The sequence below is a fragment of the Somniosus microcephalus genome, chromosome 9, assembly GCF_052327205.1.
Source record: "Somniosus microcephalus isolate GS21.2 chromosome 9, FLI_Smic_1.0, whole genome shotgun sequence".
Taxonomy (NCBI): domain Eukaryota; kingdom Metazoa; phylum Chordata; class Chondrichthyes; order Squaliformes; family Somniosidae; genus Somniosus; species Somniosus microcephalus.
The window spans coordinates 142,523,872-142,545,306 of NC_140995.1; the positions used below are offsets into that span (position 1 = coordinate 142,523,872).

At 43.7% G+C, this 21,435-nt stretch overlaps 1 long non-coding RNA gene across 2 annotated transcripts in view; it reads left to right on the plus strand.

Moving 5' to 3' along the window:
• The first annotated feature begins 702 nt into the window (after window positions 1-702).
• Window positions 703-21,435, plus strand: part of LOC147112740 (uncharacterized) — a 32,652-nt gene continuing 11,919 nt past the window's right edge. The window contains exons 1-2 of one of the 2 annotated variants that reach the window (XR_015079563.1): window positions 713-775; window positions 5,323-5,781. This is a non-coding gene — a long non-coding RNA (uncharacterized LOC147112740). Of the gene's footprint in view, window positions 776-5,322; window positions 5,782-21,435 lie in introns of those variants that run through there. The other variant, XR_015079562.1, reaches the window with a different exon arrangement.

Consider the following 21,435-nt stretch of genomic DNA (forward strand, 5'->3'; position numbering starts at 1 on the left):
ATATGAATATTTGTGTATTTTGTTATGAGGAGTATCCATTCGATATCTTGCTACTTGTTTCTAACCAAAAAAAGACAAGTTTACATCACAGTATGACAATGTGATGAAACAACTGTTTGAAGTTACCTCAAAAAATCCAGAACATAAAAATGTTCAGTATAAATATACAAATGTATGAGCCCATCCTCATTCCAGCTTTTAGCAATTAAAAATAGCCTAACAGCAGCAGCAGGAGGCTTTTGATGTGTGAGTTCTTTGCAGTATTCTGTCTATACAGTGGCAATGGCACGTAAAGATGTAGCAATGAATAAGGCAGTGGTTGGTCTCTGGCACCAGTGGGTGAAATGGAACTGTGTGTTATTAGCTACAAACATTTGCCTGAAATTCCTTTGTGTGTTATTTTAAAGGACATGTTAACCTACTTCTTTTAAAGAACGCGACTGCTGCCAATGAACTGGAAGCTGTGTAGAAGCGTTCTGCGCATGCACGCTTCCTGCTTGTTGGGGAGCAGGCTCGTTAAAAAAAAATTTAAATGCCAGGGAGGGAGTGGGCTCTGGGGAAAAAAAACAGAAACATCATGCTCACGGTTCCAGATTAATGCGCAGTACGGTTTTGCGCAGCTTCCGGTTGTTGGCAGCAGTCACTCCTTTTTATAAATAGCAAAAAAATTCCATACAAACATATTAAGCATTTGTATGTTCATATTGCACAATGCAATTTCACCTCACCCATGTGAATGACTTCTTCACAAGACATGTTCTGTACTGGTCCACAAGTGAGTATTTATATTTCCTGACATTAAGGTGAGCGGGATATTAACGACACACCGCCCAACTAACACTCAGTACCCCAAGCAAAGAATCTACCCATCTGTGTCAGAAGAGAGTGTTTGTACTTGGAGTTGGAATACTACAATGTAAACGGTTCTCTTCCAGCTTGCTAATATTTCACCTAGATCTATGCTACCCTCAAGTGGTTATAGAACAGATTTAAACTTTGCTACCTCACAGTAATACATCAATGTCAACATTCAGAATAGCAAAGTCAGGATCATTCAAAACTAAAACCTGCTGTTGACTAATTATCACACAAACAGGAGCACAATAATGCAATAAACCAACCGTTGACTATAATCTTTTAATTCAAAAGACTGGTTGCCAAAGAAAAGACAAAACTTATTTAGTTTAAGGAAATTTAATGACTAACTTTCGTGTAATGCTGTTACAGTAGTCAGTTTTAATAACACGTATAACAAAGAGATTCTGGATGCAGTTGTTGTCTAAAAAAAATGAATATTCATCTGATCATTTGTAGCACTATCCCCAGACAAAGGATAACACACACAAAAGTATTAACATTCTTAGATATTTCTCCTACATTTCTTGCACTATGATGATAGGTTTTATGTTAAGTAGGAATTGACACACTGGGGTAAATTATTTGAGGCCTCGGGGTAGATCTTGAACTTACTGCCCAAGCCTAAAACTGGCATTGTAGATCAGCTGCCCATCATAGGAACTGCCCGATTTTCATTTCCACTGATTTCTACGCCAGTTTTATGCCCGGGTGGTAGGTTGAAAATCTACCCGCTCATGTCACTATAGGGGGCTCACACACAGCACATGGCTTATCAGATGCAACACACAAGACATTCCGTCCATTTGACAGGAAAGTCATGGGCAGAGAATCCACAATTTTCTGCTAAGCTGCTCGTCGGGTGAGAAGCACTGGCAGTGGCGCAGGATCTCTGAAAATGTATCCACGCTATATTGCAAAATGACTGAGTAAATTCTGAGCAGTAGTGGAGATCTGACCTGCCTTCTGCATGCTGTATTTTAAACTTTCAGCATTAGTTTCCATGCTAGTGAATCTCTTGTGACATTGTTCGTGATGAGTTGAAGGATGTACCATTGGTTTTCAGCTGTGGCTCAGTTGGTAGCACACTCGCCTCTGAGTCAGAAGGTTGTGGGGTCTAAGTCCCACTCCAGCGACTTAAGCACATAAAGCTAGGCTGACACTCCAGTGTAGTGCTGAGGGAGTGCTGCACTTTCAGAGGTGCCGTCTTTCGGATGAGGCTTTAAACCAAGGTCCCGTCTGCTCTCTCAGGTTGATGTATAAGATCCCATGGCACTATTTCGGAGAAGAGCAGGGGTGTTATCCGCGGTGTCCTGGCCAATCCTTATCCCTCAACCAACATAACAAAAACAGATTATCTGGTCATGATCACATTGCTGTTTGTGGGACCTTGCTGTACGCAAATTGACTGCTGTGTTTCCCACATTACAACAGTGAATCCACTTCAAAAGTACTTCATTGGCTGTAAAGTGCTTTGAGACGTCCGGTGGTCGTGAAAGGTGCTATATAAATACAAGTCTTTCTTTCAGATCCTGGCAAAAGTGGGGTTGTGCTGTCCCAAAGCACGGGCACACCTGCACCCATAGTGCAGGGAGCAGGCTGCACTGAATTTTGCAATCAATTTTTCAGATGAGACGTTTAACCAAAGGACGTCTGCCCTTTCTGGTGGACATAAAAGAGCCCATGGCACTATTTCAAAGAAAAGCAGAGGCATTCTCCCCATTCTTCTGGCCAATATTTATCCCTCAACCAACATCACTAAAACAGATTATCTGGTCATTATCTCATTGCTGTTTGTGGGACTTTGCTATGTGTAAATTTTCTGTCGCATTTTCCTACTTTACAACAGTGACTACACTTCAAAAGTGCTTCATTGGCTGTAAAGCGCTTTGGGACGCCTGAGGTAGTACAAGGCGCTATATGAATGCAACACTTTCTTTCTTCTTTCTATAAGTGCTGCCCCCTCATTTGGCTATAGTATAGGCGAAGGAAAAGTTAGCCCTGAGTGCTTGGCCTGCAGCACATTTGGCCGGGGAGTGCAAAATCTGGCACGTTAGCAGCTCTCTAAAAGCTAACGCTAACTATAAAAGAAGTTGTGGTGGCAGAAAAGTGGTCTAATTGTTCAATAGCACAACAGATACATGTGGGCAACCCCGCTCCTTTCATTGCTGTAGAGTTGGAGCTGCTGCTACAGGAATGAACCAAAGTAGGGTAGATGTAACTGGGGATGAAGGCTACCCTCCAGTAAAAGCACAGATGCTAGGTATATGGAGGGATATTGACGATTGAGCCAGTGCAGTCACCCAGCTCCCTTATAACAGGCTGCAAATGAGATAGTAAGATGAACGTGAGTCTGCTCCTCACTTTAGTACACCTTTCTTATGAGGCCCATCAAACATGGCACAAATCTAAGTGTGCCCTTTTACATACACACTGTCATTGTACATAAGCTGCATGACACACTTTTCTTGAAGTTGAATGTGGCAGGTACTGAAACATCCAGGCTGAGGTACTTCTTTGCTATTAGGGACTTTCTACATGGGATCAGCAGCTATGGATGCAGAGAATAGTGCCAGTCTCCAAATAGCCATCCACCCATTGTTTCTTCTCCTTCAGATAATGTAGGCACTGTGGACTGCCACACAATGGAGACATCATGGCTGCTTCCTAGATAATGGTCACTGACTTGCAGAATGATGTTTCTGTTAAACGTCATTCAATTGACCTGAAGAGTCCTGATACCTACATGGATCACTTTAGCAGATACCTCATGTCTGCTCCTGAGAAGTTGGATAAAATTAAGAAGTGCTGTATGATCTGCAGCATCACATGGCAGATGAGTCTCAGGAATCTGTGGATGATCATGAAGCTGCGGTTCAAGATCTACCGCATCCAAATTGGCCACATTTCCAATCTAACATGCTGTAGTACTGCACAAATCAGGAATCAATAGAATTCACCCTGACTGTCATTCACGTAAAATACACAGGAAATAGGAGAGTTTAATGCATTAATTGGTATTTGTTAAAATTTACTGACTACTGTCTTATATCCTCTGTCTATCTCACAATATAAATCTAGTGCAGTTTATTTACAATCAAGAACAGGTTTCTAGGAGTGTCATTTGTGGAGGGCGGCAAGGTAAAGTTGAGTTGTGGAAACGTGGGGATGGATGAATATACTGAATATATTTTATTACCTTTGGGGATTAAAACAGAGCCACCCCTCGGGAGATTAACTAGGAGTGTAGAACCCGTGGTAGGGTAGTTTGCTCATATTCTGTGGCAGAAGTAAGCTTGAAGAACCAAAGACTGTTTCTCGTTCCACCTTATGTGCTCTCGCAGTTCAAAATGCCTTATCCTTATCAATTGATGCACTCATATTCATTGGGATAGTTCTAAGACTGTGAGACATTCAATCAACATTTAAATATCTGGTTGCACCATGGAGATCGAGGACAGTAGTTGATATTATCCCACTGCCTCAGAGAAAAGAGGGCAACATTGATAAAATGGGTAAAAAGGCTATTCTGAATTATAAACAAACTGACTATTTCCTGGTACACATATAGATTATGAGCCTCAAACAGAAATAGTGCTTGTATTAGCTGTGGTTAAAAGCAATTTTAAAATCATGTTTTGCTGATACGTGCTGCATCAATGGGGTCTATAAAATGAGAACATATATAAGTTCAATAAAAACAGGTGGCAATTTCGAAGAGGCAGGATAAATGGCCCCATTAACGTCTGTTTAATGTACTTGTGATGGCTCATCACATTGTTGATAAAATGTGACATGGAATAATACCTCCCAACACAGACATTTCAAGAGGGAAGGAAGCATTAATAAATGTGAAGTGTTTAACTTTGGATAGAATTAAGGTGTGAAATGAATCTGTATGTACCAAGCATATCTCATGCAGCCAATAACTGTGTTGCTAACATTAGTGATTATAAATGGTGAGAAATGTATCATTATAATAATGTTACTGAATTTGTTTTTACTGTTTACATTATAATGGCAATTGTTACAATATCTAATTTTGATGAGCTATGGCCATTTTGCAGACAAAAAAAATTAGTTTTAATGTTGAGTTTTTAAAAGTATTAGGTTAGATTTTCATCTCACTGCCTGAGCGTTAAGCAACACCTGGGCAGAGGTCAGAAGGGAACATTTGGCAGGAAGGCTCGCATGCTGCTAACAGAACATGCCTGATTTTCTCACCATTAAAATGAATGGAGGGAAAATCTGGCACGTTATGTATCAGATCCCTGGCAGATTTTCCTTTCTGCACTCCGCTCAGGCAATGTCTAACACCCAGGCGGCAAAGACGGAAATCTACCTATAGCATCTCCAGATGAGTTTAAAAAAGAGCTGGGACAGTAGATAACGATGCTAATAAATTAACTTTGAGTTCTGTTGAAAGGTCATCAACCTGAAACGTTAACCCTGTTTCTCTCTCCACAGATGCTGCCTGACCTGCTGAGTACTTCCAGCATTTTCTGTTTTTATGTTAGCTTTGATATTGTTTCCCCATTGATTGTAAGTAAGCAATTTGTTAGCCTCTCTCAGCAATGGAAAAAATACCTCATTGGAGGCTTTATTGGAAAGGTTTTTGTTTTGCTGTGGGTAGTGAGATATACAGCAAGACTGGGATCTAGGCTGCCATAGAGGTTTTTTGTAACAGGGTGCCTTGCTGGAAGTCTGGTTTTTAGAGAGGATGCTACGAGGTCAGAAATTGTGGCAGAACAGCTAGAAGTCCTCCTGTTTAAGTCAAGTAAGGTGACCCATTGATGTGGGGAAGCATGTTTTTTTTTGTACCATCATACAAAGATAAATTGTTTTGTTTGAATTATGTGAGCATGATATTAACTTCCATTCTGTATGTTCACCCTACTGTGAAATAAAGCAGCTTCTCGATTCATACCAGGCCTCACATCACCAAGTGTTAGCTTGGTCCACTTTTAGAGAGATTGTAGAAGTACACGTGCAAAAGTCACCAATATCCCATCAAGGTCACAAGGGAGTACTATTGTTATACCCCCGGGTCCCACTAACATACAAGTAGATATAGGATAATGTGAGTCAATCCCCATAAAAGTAAGATGTTCATACCGCTTACAGGATTGACTAATGCCAGTGAACCCGAGAAGGTGTCTACGGTAGACTTTTTAAAATGGCATTAACAGGCCATCTAGACTACACAATTTGCATTGATGGTGAGGCTGTTTTAGTTTTGCACTGGTGAAAACTGTGTAGAGTATCGTGGGTGTGAAGTTGGCCTCATCAAACACTGGCAACCAACGTGAAACCAACTCAATCTCCCACTGTCTCAACTTAAAGGTGTAACCACTGCAAAACAAACCTTAAAATGTTCCCAGGCAGTCGAATGGACTGCTTTAGAACTTTTTAGACTCTTTAATATTGACAAAGAGTCAAATGCCCATCAGCTGTCTGCCAACATGAAAAGTGTTTGATTGCTAGCCAGCACAGCTCTGTGTATGTGAGCTTACCAGAGCTGGGAGCTGGCAACATAACTTTATTCTCTAAAGTACAGACCAGTACTTTCAGAATAACAAGATGAAAACATATTAATGAAAAGAAATTCTAACAAGTTCAAAATCAAAATGTCTTGATAGCCTGGAATGGCGTAGTCATGGTACTGTGACTTCCAAAGATGACAAGGGTGCAATCATTTGATTTAGAGTAGTTACGTAGCTGATAGAATCTGCAGTGAAAACGTATTATCTTAAACACAGGCTTAACAAATATGAAAATACATTGGGCCTGAATTTGCGATCGGAGGCTTCCCGTGGGCGGATGCCTCGGATCATCAAATTTTCTACGCATTTACCTGGTGGTGCGGGAGATCCCGAGGCTTGCGATCCTGTGCCTCTCCTGGTAGAATTGCATAGGAGCCCACGTATCCCAGGGTCGCATGCGGTTCGCAAGCGCCCCTGGGATCACGTGGGCCAGCCCAACCAATGAAAGAAGGGAATCCCCATTCCTATTTTTGATATGGTGTGGAGATGCCGGAGTTGGACTGGGGTGGACAAATGTAAGAAGTCACACAACACCAGGTTATAGTCCAACAGCTTTATTTGAAATCACAAGCTTTCGGAGCGCTGCTCCTTCGTCAGGTGAAGTGGAGAGATGCATAAAAACACAGCTTATATAGTCAGAGAATAATGTCAGATGTTTACAGGTAATCTTTCTAACTGCCATTTATCACACCTCAGCAGAGAAATAATCACAGCAATCAAAGGTGTGAATGGTGTCCAAACAGGTCAGTCAGGAAAACATTACATCAAAGAACAATGAGGTGGGGTCACAAGGGGTCAAATGTTGCAGATGCTGGGGTCTGTATGAAAAACAGACAAAAAACATTTTTTTTGCTGGAAATCACAGCAGGTCCGGCCGCATCTGTGTGGAGAGAACAAGCCAATGACGACTCGAGTCTGGATGACCCTACGTCAGGTGGGGTTACATGTAGCATGACATGAACCCAAGATCCCGGTTGAGGCCGTCCTCATGGGTGCGGAACTTGGCTATCAGTTTCTGCTCGATGATTTTGCGTTGTTGTGTGTCTCGAAGGCCGCCTTGGAAAATGCTTACCCGAAGATCGGAGGCTGAATGTCCTTGACTGCTGAAGTGTTCCCCGACTGGGAGGGAACACTCCTGCCTGGCGATTTTGGTAGTTCCATAAGTACAGAACTGTCATAAGTATGAATGGGGATGACTTAAAAAATACATGAACACATGAAATAAATGTTTTAAAAGTTACATATATAAAATTAATTAAAATGGCATTTAATTAAATATTTTAAACAAAAATTTATTTTTTGGGGAAAAAATTATATGTTTTAACGAGTCTAAAAATATACTTACCTTATTGGACAGGGTTTTTAAGTGAGTGATAACATTTTATTTTTCTATTTTATAAAACTCTTATGCTGGTAAAAGCAGGCCATACTCCTGCTTTTACCAGGTGTAAGAATTCCACGGCTTTTCAGTGGGCGGAAGTTCGGCAAATAGCGCAACTCTCTACCCGCAGAGGCCTTTTTCCCAGGGATACGGAGGATCTGTCAAGAAGATTCTTGACAGATCGCAAGTGCCGGGTTTTAGCGCATGCGCTTCGCATGCCTAAACCCGGCACTTGCGCGGCCCCTACGTGCATGGGCGCACCTTGTACGCACCTGTAGGGGTCGCAAAATATGGCCCATTGTAATCATTCACCTTGCATCAGACATACTGAGCATTCCCTAGAGATCAACAGGGAAAGCTGCCAGCAGAGTTTTCAGAGAGATTTACCCTGGCTGTTACAAGAACTGAAATGCCTGAAAGTTCCCAATGGTGGAGCTGTTCTCCATTAAATATGATCAATAATAAAATTTCTTTTTCTCTTCCAATCATGAAAAATGCATCAAAATAATATTTTGCTAAATATATTATATATATATGCAATTCAGTATATTTGCTTATATGTCATTAGTTGCTGGTAAAAGTTAACCAATTCTGGATTAAAAGGATATTTTTCTAATTGTGTGTTCCTGGGAGCGATCTCGCCCACCAGGAGTGCAGATCAATAATTCAGATGCACACTGTGCATAATTTTACAATTCGCTCCCAGTAGAAATGTAAAATCAGAAAATTGCCCTATAATAGTCTTCATTAGTATTAGAATGCTTGCTACTATGAGGACTGTTTGTTCTCATTTTCTCTTTAGATTATATAGTCACTGATTCACTTAGCTCTGCTAGGCAATCACAAAGTGGTTTAAGTATTAAAGATTATTCTTCATCTTTAAATTATCTTACACTAATTAAACAGTAGTGCATCCTTTTAAAATTAACACCAACTATACTTATTTTAAATGGGTTAAAGCTTCCACTAAAATAAGAAAGAAAGGAATTCAGATAAATACATCAAGCAAGTATCCCACAGAGTAAATTCAAGGTCTATAGTGGGCCCTGAATTTGTGGTTGGTATGGCTGTGTACTCTCAGAGTACGCCATCAAACGGCCTTTGAAATTGACTGCAAGTTCAGGATTTCTGCATGCGTGTACACATATGCTAAATCCCAAACCTGCGATCTATCACGTTCCGAATAGAAAGATGATCCTCTGTGACTTTCAAATCCTCATTGCTGGCGAAAAGTTGGGCTAATTGCCCACTAACTGCACATCAATTATGCTAGAAAATTTTACGGCTGTGCAAACAGGTACAGGAGCCTCTTTGCATAGCGTAAGGGGAGGGGGGATGAGAAAATTGTAATTTCAGGGCCATAATAATTAAAAATGAACCCATCAAAGAACCTACCAGGCAGCTGTAAAGGCTCAATTTGAGGGATGAGATCGCTTTAATCTTTTTATTAATCTTGCTGAATCAATCTTCTCATTTCAAAATTGAATATCAACCAAAAATCTGTATTGCCAGTTTTAAAAACTCTATCGATCTACTTTCATTAACAAAAGGGTTTGGTTGTCACAATTCTGAGGTGACAAGGTTTTGTGTTCTAAGAAAGGCCAGCCAATATTTATAGTGAGGTCGTCAGGTTGCTATGCTTAACTCCGCTGTAGGCTGGATTCCAATTGACCTGTATCTTCCTTCAAAGCATATTAGTCAAATGGGGCTTTCTATATTTCCTGACTGGCTAGTAAAAGGAGCACTGCCTCACATGATCCCAGGTGCACCTTCGCACAACGGTGCACCACGGGATCCGTGGGCCACTACTCTGCACACAACTCTGCAGCATTTCAAAGCAAGTTTTCGCTTGGGGCCTCGCACCAGGTAAGTGCGGATTTCGTTCAGAGGTTGGCGGCGCACTCCTTAGCTACGCCTCTGACCGCAATTTCAGGGCCATAGTTTTTATTTTGTTTTGAAATTAAGAAAAAAGATAGGGAATGGGTAGAACTGTTATGCTCATTCAGAATCAATTCACATAACAACTCATGGATCAAAATTTGTTTCACCCAGCATTAATGAAGCATTTTACTGACAAGTTCATTCATTTAACTATACACCACAATGAAATCAAATGGTCTAGTCTAATGTGACAGCCCTAATAAAAGTTGCAAATGACACTCTCTGTGACTGACCATGGTGCATTATCTCTCCTTGACTATTCTTCAGCCTTTGACACAGTCGATCACATCACCCTCCTCTAATGCCTCTTCTGTTGTCAAACTCGGTGGGACCAACCTCGCTTAGTTCCACTCTTAATTATCAAATTGTAGCTAAAGCATCTCCAACAATGGCATCTCTTCCCAATCCGTTGCCCTTTCAAATGTAATAGATCCCATGGCACTATTTTGAAGAAGCACAGGGGAGTTTTCAAATTGGATTCTGCATTCCCTACATTGCAATAGTGACTACACTTCAAAAATACTTCATGAGGTCAGCTTCCATATGTATACTGATGACACCCAGCTCTAATGCTCCAGCATCTTTTTCGACCCCTCCGCTGCTTCTGTGCTGTTTGCGTACTTGTCCGACATCCAGTCCTGGATAAGCCACAATTTCTTCTATCTAAACATTTAGAGGCCATTATCTTCAGCCCCCACCATAAATATGTACACTCGTCCTCCAACTCCAACCCCATTCCTGGCCACTGGTTCAGGTTCAACCAGACTGTTTACAACCTTGGCATCCTGTTTGACCTTGCGTTGAGCTTCTGACCCCATGTCCTATCCATCACAACGAGCAATTACATCCACATCCATAATATTACCCGCCTCCGTCCCTATCTCAGTCCATCTATCGCTAAAACCCTCACATGTCTTTGCCACCTCAAGACTGCATTACTCCAATACTCTCCTGGCCAACTCCCTTCCTTCACTCTTCATCAACTTTAGCTGATCCAAAACTCTGCTGCCTGTATCCTATGCCACATTAAATCATGTTGGCCAATCACAACCATCTTCACTGACCTACATTGGCTCCCAGTCCCCCATTGCTTCAAATGTAAAATTCTCATCTTTATGTGTAAATCCTTCCATGGCTTTGCCCTCAACAATCTCTGTAACTTCCTCCAGTCCTAAAATCCATTGATTTAATAATACATTTTAAAGACACCCTGAGGACTTCATTGAAATGTCAGCCTAATTTAGATGCTCAGTTCCTGGAGTGAGGCTTAAACCCACAACTATCTGACTTGGAGGTGAAAATGCTACCACTGAGCCAAGTTAACACAGGCACAAGTCCATGTCCTACCAAAGTAGTGTATAGTCCTTTTGGACCTCAAACCTGACTATTGTATATCATCGAAGTCGAATGTTTTGTCCCATTACACTACTTATTGCAGCCATGCAAACTATTTAAAAGGGGTGCAGTACTAAGTAAAGTGCCTAAAATTTGTACAAATTTTATGCTGGTTACTTAACTAATTATAGCATATATTTATTTGGTTTCAATTGTTTTTAATCCATAGAGTAACTGGCTTATTACTTACAATAATAAGTAAAAAGAAAATCATTTTGTAAATTCATTCAGTTGTAAATGGTGTGTCCCTGTGATACCCGCACAGTTTACAACTGGTTGAATTCACAAAATGCATCAAGAGTATTTAACCATGAGCTCTTGCACAACAATTGTCTGTTGAATACACTCACTGATAATATTAGAGTATTTCACAATGTATGTTTATCTTCTATGTATAATTGCTAACAGGAAATAAGATAAACATAAGCACACAGAAGATCTAGGAAATAAATATGTGGACAACAAAATGCTGAGATACAAGTTATCTATTTAATCAATTCTCAAAGAATTTCACTTTTTCTGAATCAATTAAAAAAAAAAAGATCATTTTTGCTGATTGAAAACATATTGAATAAAGATGTTGCCAAAATATAAATACAGAAATATTCAAAATCTGTTTATGCTTAAACCTTGAATTGAATTCCACTTGTTAAATATGCCTAAAGTAATGTTGTTCCTGGAACACTGCACAGATATCTCATTCACCTTGCTGTAGCAACTTGTCATAGAGTCATAAAATTATAACGGCACAGAAGGAGGCCATTCGGCCCATTGAGTCCGTGCCGGCTCTGTGTAGAGCAGTCCAGTCATTCCCATTCTCCCGCTCTATCCCTGTAGCCCTGCAACTTTATTTCTCTCAAGAGCCTATCCAGTCTCCCCTTGAAAACATTGAGTGTTTCCGCTTCCACCACCTCCGTTGGCAGCGAGTTCCAAGTTGTGGTGTATCTGCCTTTAAGAGCAATTATGGTGTATGTGCCTTTAAGAGCCCCAGGTGTGCGTAATGCCGGTAATTGCCACTTGGGCTATATAAGCCTGTGTATTGTGTATATCCTTTAGAAACCCCCCCCCAGACTTGCTTAGTAAATACCTATGAACCAACTCCTGTCTTCAGTGTCTTTATCTACACACGGACACTACAGTGGCGACGAAGTGGAAACGGACTTACCTGCAATTCGGCAGCACCTCAAGGACATCGATTCCTCCAGCGTCCAGAAGACTCAAGGAAGTAAGAGAAACTGTGGTTTCACCAGCTGGCCAAGCTGGTGACAGGTACTGCGCTAATCCTTCCTGGGCGTCAGGCTGGAGCTCCAGCGGCGGGCTCTACAGCTGAGACAGGCAGCGAAATCGGAGGCAAGCAATAACGGACTGGGAGGGTGCACTCGAGAGACGGCCGGCGCGGCAAGCAGGTCAGCGTTTAGACCTCCGTCGGGAACGAGTCTCCAACAGTGAATAAACGGAAACCACAGTAAAACAGCGTTGTTATCGGTAGCAGCGGCGGGAAAGCGCGGGAAGCGCCATATCTTTTCTGAAATGCCTAAATCTGGTAATATTGAGGCTTTTGATGGCGAAATAGAAGATTGGACCACATACGTGGAAAGAGTAGAGGTTTATTGCACTGCAAATGGAATAACAGATGAAAAAAAAGCTTCAGTACTTCTGAACTTAATGGGCGCGAAGACATACGGGCTGTTACGAAATGTAATCACTCCAGCCAAACCAAAGGACAAGACTTTTAAAGAAATTGTTGATACCCTGCAGGAGCATTTAAACCCAACACCGCTGCTGATAGCGGAACGATTCAAGTTCTTCAAGAGAAATCAACACAAGAATGAAAGTAACGCTGATTACCTAACCGAATTAAGAAAGCTATCAAAGTACTGCCAATTCGGAGCAGGTCTATCGGATTATCTTCGAGACAAATTTGTTTGCGGTCTCTTAAGTGAAGGAACACAAAAAAGACTGCTTTCTGAAAAAGATTTAACATTGGACAAAGCTTTCAGTATGGCTGTATCATACGAAGCAGCAGCAAAAGGAGCTGCAGAGATACAACAAGAGACACAGGACTTCGGCACCCATAAAATGACACAGGAGTTCGGAAGATGTTATCGCTGCGGCAGATCCACCCATAACCAGAGGGACTGCTGGTTCAAGGGCAAAGCATGCAGGCAATGTGGTAAGATTGGACACATTGCACGGGTATGCCAATCTGGACAAAATAAATCCACTGACAGAAAACAAAAAATCAATAAAGAAAAGTACAGGAAGGTACAAATGATGGCGGACAGTAGCTCCGAAGACCAGAATAGCGATAGCGACTCCGGAAACAAGAGACTAAGCTGTCTCAAATTACATAATGTACTTGCCAAAGAGGATTACCAAACCATTTGGGTTACCCTCACAATAGCAGGGTCCCCAGTTAAAATGGAGCTAGATACAGGACCAGCTCTAACCGTAATAAATCGACGAGATTACGAGAGGCTATTTTCGCATATACCTCTAAAAGACACATCCATTATCTTAAAAACATATACGGGGCAGAAAGTATACCCCAAAGGAAAAATAAGGGTGCCTGTGGTATACAACGGCAAAGAAATACAAAAGTTGTATTTATACATTCTACAAGATGGTGGTCCACCGTTGTTGGGACGTGAATGGATAAGGAAGATACGTTTAGACTGGCACTCCATTCAGGCACTGACGGTGACCAGTAAGGAAAAAAACAATGATGACATCATACCTGAACGATTAAAAGACATCTTGGCCAATGCCAAAGAAGTGTTTCAAGAGAAACTAGGAACCTTGAAAGGCATCACCGCCTCAATAAAAGTGGAAGATACAGCAATTCCAAAATTTTTTAAGGCAAGACCGGTGCCATACGCAATACGTCCGGCAGTCGAGGCAGAGCTGAAGAATTTGGAAAAGGCAGGCGTATTATCCAAAATAGATTGGAGTGAATGGGCAACACCCATCGTTCCAGTCATGAAAAAAACATTGAAAAATAACTCTGAGGAACAGAAAAAAATTCGCATCTGTGGGGACTTTAAGGTGACTGTAAACCCGGTCCTTCACACGGTACAGTATCCTCTTCCGAGGATAGAAGATATTTTCGCCTCACTATCCGGAGGGAAACGTTTCACAAAAATTGACTTGGCACAGGCATATCTACAGATGGAGGTTGAGGAGGCCTCTAAAAAGTATCTCACAATAAACACACACAAAGGCCTGTACCAGTACAATCGACTGGTTTTTGGAGTAGCATCAGCTCCAGCTATCTGGCAAAGAGCTATGGAGCAAGTCCTGCAAGGGATTCCGGGGACTCAATGCTACCTAGACGACATCCTTATAACAGGAGAAAACGACAACGAGCACCTTGCCAATTTGGAGCAGGTGCTCACTAGGCTGAAAGAACGAGGCCTACGAGCAAATCGCCCCAAGTGCGAATTTTTCCAAAATCAGATATCATATTGTGGCCACATAATTAATAAGGAAGGGTTGCATAAGTCACCTGAAAAAATTGAAGCAGTTATAAAAGCCCCAGCAACTGAAAATGTTTCACAATTAAGGTCATTCCTGGGATTAATAAATTACTATCATAAATTTTTACCGAACTTATCAACTATTCTACACCCTCTTAATGATCTTCTACAGACAGGAGTGATTTGGAAATGGAACGAAGACTGTAAACATGCCTTCCATAAATGTAAAGACTTAATCACATCCGAGAAAATTTTGGCTCATTACAACCCATCACTACCAATCAGACTGGCGTGCGATGCATCCCCTTACGGCATAGGAGCTGTATTGTCCCATAGATTCCCTGATGGCTCGGAACGGCCGATAGCTTTTGCGTCACGCTCATTGAACTCAGCTGAGCGTAACTATGCCCAGATAGACAGGGAAGCACTCAGCCTGGTATGGGGAGTGAAGAAATTCAACCATTACCTACACGGACAAAAATTTACCTTGCTGACTGACCATCAACCCCTCAACTCCATATTCAACCCTAAAAAAGATGTCCCCATTATGACGGCACAAAGACTACAGAGGTGGTCCCTTTTTCTAGGGGCACACCAATACAACATTGAATACAAAGGGTCAAAACAGCATGGAAATGCTGACGGTTTATCACGCCTACCGTTGCCAACGATAGAAGAGGCACCTACAGTAGACCCAGTAGAGATATTCCACTCTACCATAGTGGAATGTCTACCGGTGACAAATTCTGCCATTGAAAGGGAGACAAGAAATGACCCTACTCTCTCACGGGTCTACGATTTAACAGTGAAGGGATGGCCAGCACATGGCGAACCACTGTTGCCAGCATTCTCGCAAAGAAGAGAACAGCTGTCAGTGTGCCGAGGAACCTTGATGTGTGGATCCAGAGTGGTGATTCCACCCAAACTCCAGGATAAAGTGCTAAAGGAGCTTCACGAGGGGCATCTGGGTGGAGTGAAAATGAAGAACCTAGCTAGGGCGTTTGTATGGTGGCCAGGTATCGATGGAGACATCGAAGACATGACCAAGAGCTGTCTAGGATGCCAGAAGGTCCAAAATGCTCCGCCACAGGCCCCTCTACATCCATGGGAGTGGCCCTCATCTCCCTGGCAAAGGGTGCACATCGACTTTGCTGGTCCATTTATGGACTCAATGTTCTTAATCGCAGTTGATGCACACTCCAAGTGGCCGGAGGTAATAAAGATGTCCTCCACCACCACGGAAAAAACCATCACAGTATTAAGGACCATATTTGCCAGGAATGGGCTGCCAGAGCAGATATGTTCTGATAATGGACCGCAATTTGTGTCCGAAGAATTCAGGAAGTTCTTAAAGAACAATGGGGTAAAGCACTACACGTCCGCCCCATACCATCCCGCCACCAATGGATTGGCTGAAAGGTTTGTCCAGACCTTCAAGAAGGCCATCAAGGCCATGGGTAATGAAGACATAAAACTTCAGCACAAGGTGGATAACTTCTTATTTGCATATAGGAATGCAACGCATATGGTTACTAACCAAACTCCCGCCATGATGTTCTACAATAGAAACCTAAGATGCCGGCTGGATTTGGTCAAGCCCAACATCCGAAGGGACGTAGAGAACCGGCAGTTTCAGGGCATGAATGAAAGGCCAACTAGGGCCTTCCAGATAGGCCAACCGGTTTTGGCCCGGGACTACCGTACCGAGAAATGGCAGCCTGGAACTATCTGCACACGATTAGGACCACTGATGTATACCGTGGACATCGGAGACAGCATAATAAGGCGCCATGCTGACCAAATCATCAAGTCATCCGAAAAGGGACAACCTACACCACCACTCTATACATCTAACGATGAAGTAGAGATACCCATATCTACCTCCGATCCGGTGATACTGGAGCCCGATGAACCCGACACTGGCCTTCAAGCCGAATCAGCCTTGCCAGAAGAACCTACTACACCACCAGAAACTACTACACCCCCGAGGCGTTATCCGGACCGAGTCAGGAAGCCTCCTGAGAGACTAACTTATAATTAATTAATACAGCAATGTATATTATTTTGCATATAACATGTAATTAATAATTACTTAAAATATGATGTACTAGTTAGCTAGAAGGGGAGGAATTGTGGTGTATGTGCCTTTAAGAGCAATTATGGTGTATGTGCCTTTAAGAGCCCCAGGTGTGCGTAATGCCGGTAATTGCCACTTGGACTATATAAGCCTGTGTATTGTGTATATCCTTTAGAAACCCCCCCCCCCCAGACTTGCTTAGTAAATACCTATGAACCAACTCCTGTCTTCATCTACACACGGACACTACACAAGTCCTCACCAATCACTGCATAAAAAAGTTTTTCCTCGCATCCCCCCTGTATCTCTTGCCCAAAACCTTAAATCTGTGTTCCCTAGTCCTTGTACCATCAGCTAGTGGGAACAACCTTTCCCCGTCTAACCTATCCAAACCCATTATAATCTTGTACACCTCTATCAAATCACCCCTCAACCTCCTTTGGTCTAATGAAAAGAAATCCAGCTTCTCCAATCTGTCCTTGTAACTAAGAGCCCCCATCCCCAGAACCATTCTGGTAAATCTCCTCTGCACCCTCTCAAGGGCCTTCACATCCTTCCTAAAGTGTGGTGACCAGAACTGGGCGCAATACTCCAGTTGTGGCCTAACCAGCGCTTTATAAAGATTCAGCATAACTTCTCTACTTTTGTACTCAATACCTCTATTTATGAAGCCCAAGATCCCATATGCTTTGTTAACCACTCTCTCTATGTCCTGCCACCTTCAGGGACCTATGCACATTAACTCCCATGTCCCTCTGTCCTTGCACACTCTTCAAAACTGTGCCATTTAGTGTATATTACCTCTCCCTGTTCCTTCTGCCAAAATGCATCACCTCACACTTCTCTGTATTAAATTCCATCTGCCACTTGTCTGCCCATTCTGCTAGCCTTTCTATGTCCTGTTGCAGTCAATTGATATCATCATCACTGTTTGCCACACCCCCAAGTTTGGTGTCATCAGCAAATTTAGAAATTCTACTCTGTATTCCAGTATCCAGGTCATTTATATATATATCAAAAAAGCAGTGGCCCCAGCACTGACCCTTGGGGAACACCACTGCCTACCATCCTCCAGTCTGAAAAACAGCCATTTACCACAACTCACTGTTTTCTGTCCTTAAGCTAATTCTTTATCCAAGCTGCCACTGACCCACCTATTCCATGAGCCTCAATTTTGTTTGGGCTGTCCTGTGTTTGAAATTTCTCACTGTTCATTTTTTGAGGTCACAATACAATCCAACATTTAAATATATGAATAAATAATTACACTTACTGATAATATTTAAAGAATCTGTGACCTAGAAATTCAGAAACCCCCAAAAACAGGTGCAGGGATCGCGATGAAATAACAACCCGCGCCCGTTCGGAGGACTGCGGGCAGCAAGTAACATTTGTGCTGCCTGCTACTTTGCATGATTGTAGCGATCAGCTGAGCGATGAGCCTGCTGCTGAGTGGCTGAATGCTCAGCAGGGGGCCCAAGTTTGCATGATAAGCACCAATTAAAGCTAGCCTGCACTACTTAAAGGCAGTCTACACCTCTTAAAGGAGAGGTACCTTCTGCCTGCAACAGGTGCTGGAACAGCTTGTGGAGACTACTTTCATAAACAAGAGGATTGAGTGATGGCTCAACAGGCTCCAATGTTCTCGGATGCAGCATTGGAGATGTTGGTCCAGGAGGTCAACTCCAGGAGAGAGGTCTGCTTCCCACAGGGGGCCAGCAGGCAACCGACAAGCCTGCAGTGGGAGCAGATAGCCAATGCGGTCAATGCCAGCAGTGTAGTTGCGAGGATCTGGACTCAGTGCAGGAAGTTTAATGACCTCACACGAGTGGTCAAGGTCAGTGGCTTCATCTTCAAATGCTATATCTCACTATCTGTACTAGCCTCACACACTGCTCAATGCACCACACCCCCATCACTCACCTACTAACAATCTCTACCAAACACGACTCATATCTCACAATCATAGCTTCACCTCACCCGTACACGCTTACCACTGCTGCAAGCCTCACACCCACACTGAAGCATAGAAGGAGACCATTCAGCCCGTCAAACCCGTGCTGGCTCTCTGCAAGAGCACTTCAGCTAGTTCCACTCCCCTGCCCTTTCTCTGTAACCCTGCAATTTTTTTTCCTTCAGGTAATTATCCGATTTCCTTTTGAAAGCCATGATTGAATCTGCCTCCACCACCCTTTCAGGCAATGCATTCCAGATCCTAACCACTCACTGTGTAAAAAAGTTTTTCCTCATGTCGCCTTTGGTTCTTCTGCCAATCACCTTAAATCTGTGTTCTCTGGTTCTCGACATTTGCACCAATGGGAACAGTTTCACTCTATCTACTCTGTCTAGACCCCTCATGATTTTGAACACCTCTATCAAATCTCCTCTCAACCTCCTCTGCTCTGAGATCAACCCCAGTTTCTCCAGTCTACCCACATAACTGAAGTCCCTCATCCCTGGAATCATTCTCGTAAATCTTTTCTGCACCCTCTCTAAGGCCTTCACATCCTTCCTAAAGTGCGGTGCCTAGAATTGGACACAGTACTCCAGTTAAGGCTGAACCAGTGTTTTATAAATGTTCGTCATAGCTTCCTTGCTTTTGTACTCTATGCCTCTATTTATGGAGCCCAGGATCCCGTATGATTTTTTAACTGCTTTCTCAACCTGCCCTGCCACCTTCAACGATTTGTGGGCATATACCCCCAGGTCTCTCTGTTCATGCACCCCCTTTAGGATTGTACCCTTTAGTTTATATTGCCTCTCCTCATTCTTCCTACCAAAATGTATCATTTTGCACTTTTCTGCATTAAATTTCATCTGCCACGTGTCCGCCTATTCCAGCAGCCTGTCTATGTCCTCTTGAAGTCTATCACTGTCCTCCTCACTGTTCACTATACTTCCAAGTTTTGTGTTGATGCGCCATCAATTACTCAAAAGACTGAGGTTGAGCGAGTAACAATCAGGCTTTTATTAACTAAAGAATGAAGGTCTTGTCTCGAGTGGTCGACCCGTCCAGAATACTAAGGGACTGGGAGGTAGTCACTTATATACCTGGAATAGTGGGAGGAGTCAGCCGAGGCATGTCCAGACCTGTACCTAGTGGAATACACATACAGACACAGACAGGTATGACAGTGGTTTACCACATTCACCCCTTGTTTAAAAATGAGTCCGGCGGGGTGAAGTGTATTTAAAAGTTCGTGTATTGGAGTCTCTCCGGAGGTCTTGTCTGCCGCTGTGATCGACGTGGCGACGGCAGGGGTGGTGGAGCTTCCGGCGTCGCGTCCCGTGTAGGCTGGGGCCCTGGAGTGTAGTCCTCGTGGGTGATGGTCCAAGGCGAGCCGGCTGCTGGGGTTGGATATCGGGTCGTGGGGGGGGGTGGTAATGGGTAGTGGGTTACAGCGGTCCCCGAGGGTGCGAGGTCTCGTATGGAGACTGTGTCCTCCCGCCCGTCCGGGTACGCAATGTAAGCGTACTGGGGGTTGGCGTGGAGGAGGTCGACCCTCTCGACCAGGGGGTCCATTTTATTGGCCCTCACGTGTCTTCTCAGTAGTACCGGCCCTGGGGACGTCAGCCATGGCGGTAACGATGTCCCCGATGTGGACTTCCTTGGGAAGACAAACATTTTCTCGTGAGGGGTGGCATTGGTGGCAGTGCAGAGAAGTGACCGAATCGAGTGGAGCGCATCGGGGAGCACCTCCTGCCAGCGGGAGGTCGGAAGGCCCCTAGACTTTAAGGCTAGTAGGGCGGCCTTCCAAACAGTTGCATTCTCTCTTTCCACCTGTCCGTTCCCCCGGGGGTTGTAACTGGTGGTCCTGCTTGTGGCTATACCCCTAGCGAGCAGGTACTGGCGGAGTTCGTCGCTCATAAACGATGAGCCCCGGTCGCTATGGATATAGCTGGGGAAACCGAACAGGGTGAAGAGGCTGTTCAGAGATTTAATGACCGTGGCACTGGTCATGTCCGGGCAGGGGATAGCAAACGGGAACCGGGAGTACTCGTCAATGATGTTGAGGAAGTACACATTGCGGTCGGAGGAGGGGAGAGGCCCTTTGAAATCGACGCTCAGGCGTTCGAAAGGGCGAGTGGCTTTTATCAGGTGGGCTCTGTCTGGTCTATAAAAGTGCGGTTTGCACTCAGCGCAGACTTGGCAGTTCTTGGTCATGGTCCTGACCTCCTCGATGGAGTAAGGCAGGTTGCGGGCCTTGATGAAGTGGAAGAACCTGGTGACCCCCGGGTGGCAGAGGTCATTGTGGAGGGCCCTCAGCCTATCGATCTGCACGCTGGCGCAGGTGCCACGCGATAGGGCATCTGGGGGTTCATTGAGCTTCCCAGGCCGGTACAAGATCTCGTAATTGTAGGTGGAAAGTTCGATTCTCCACCTCAAGATCTTGTCATTTTTGATTTTGCCCCTCTGCTTGTTGTTGAACATAAAAGCAACTGAACGCTGGTCAGTGAGCAGGGTAAATCGTTTTCCGGCCAGGTAGTGCCTCCAATGACGCACAGCCTCCACGATAGCCTGGGCCTCCTTCTCGACCGCGGAGTGTCTGGTCTCCGGGCCCTGGAGGGTTCGTGAGAAGAATGCCACAGGTCTCCCCGCCTGATTAAGGGTGGCGGCCAGAGCGAAGTCAGACGCATCGCTTTCCACCTGGAAGGGAATGGATTCGTCCACTGCGTGCATGGTGGCTTTGGCAATGTCTTCCTTGATACGGTGGAAGGCTAAGCGGGCCTCTGCCGTCACGGGAAAAGAGGTGGACTTGACCAGCG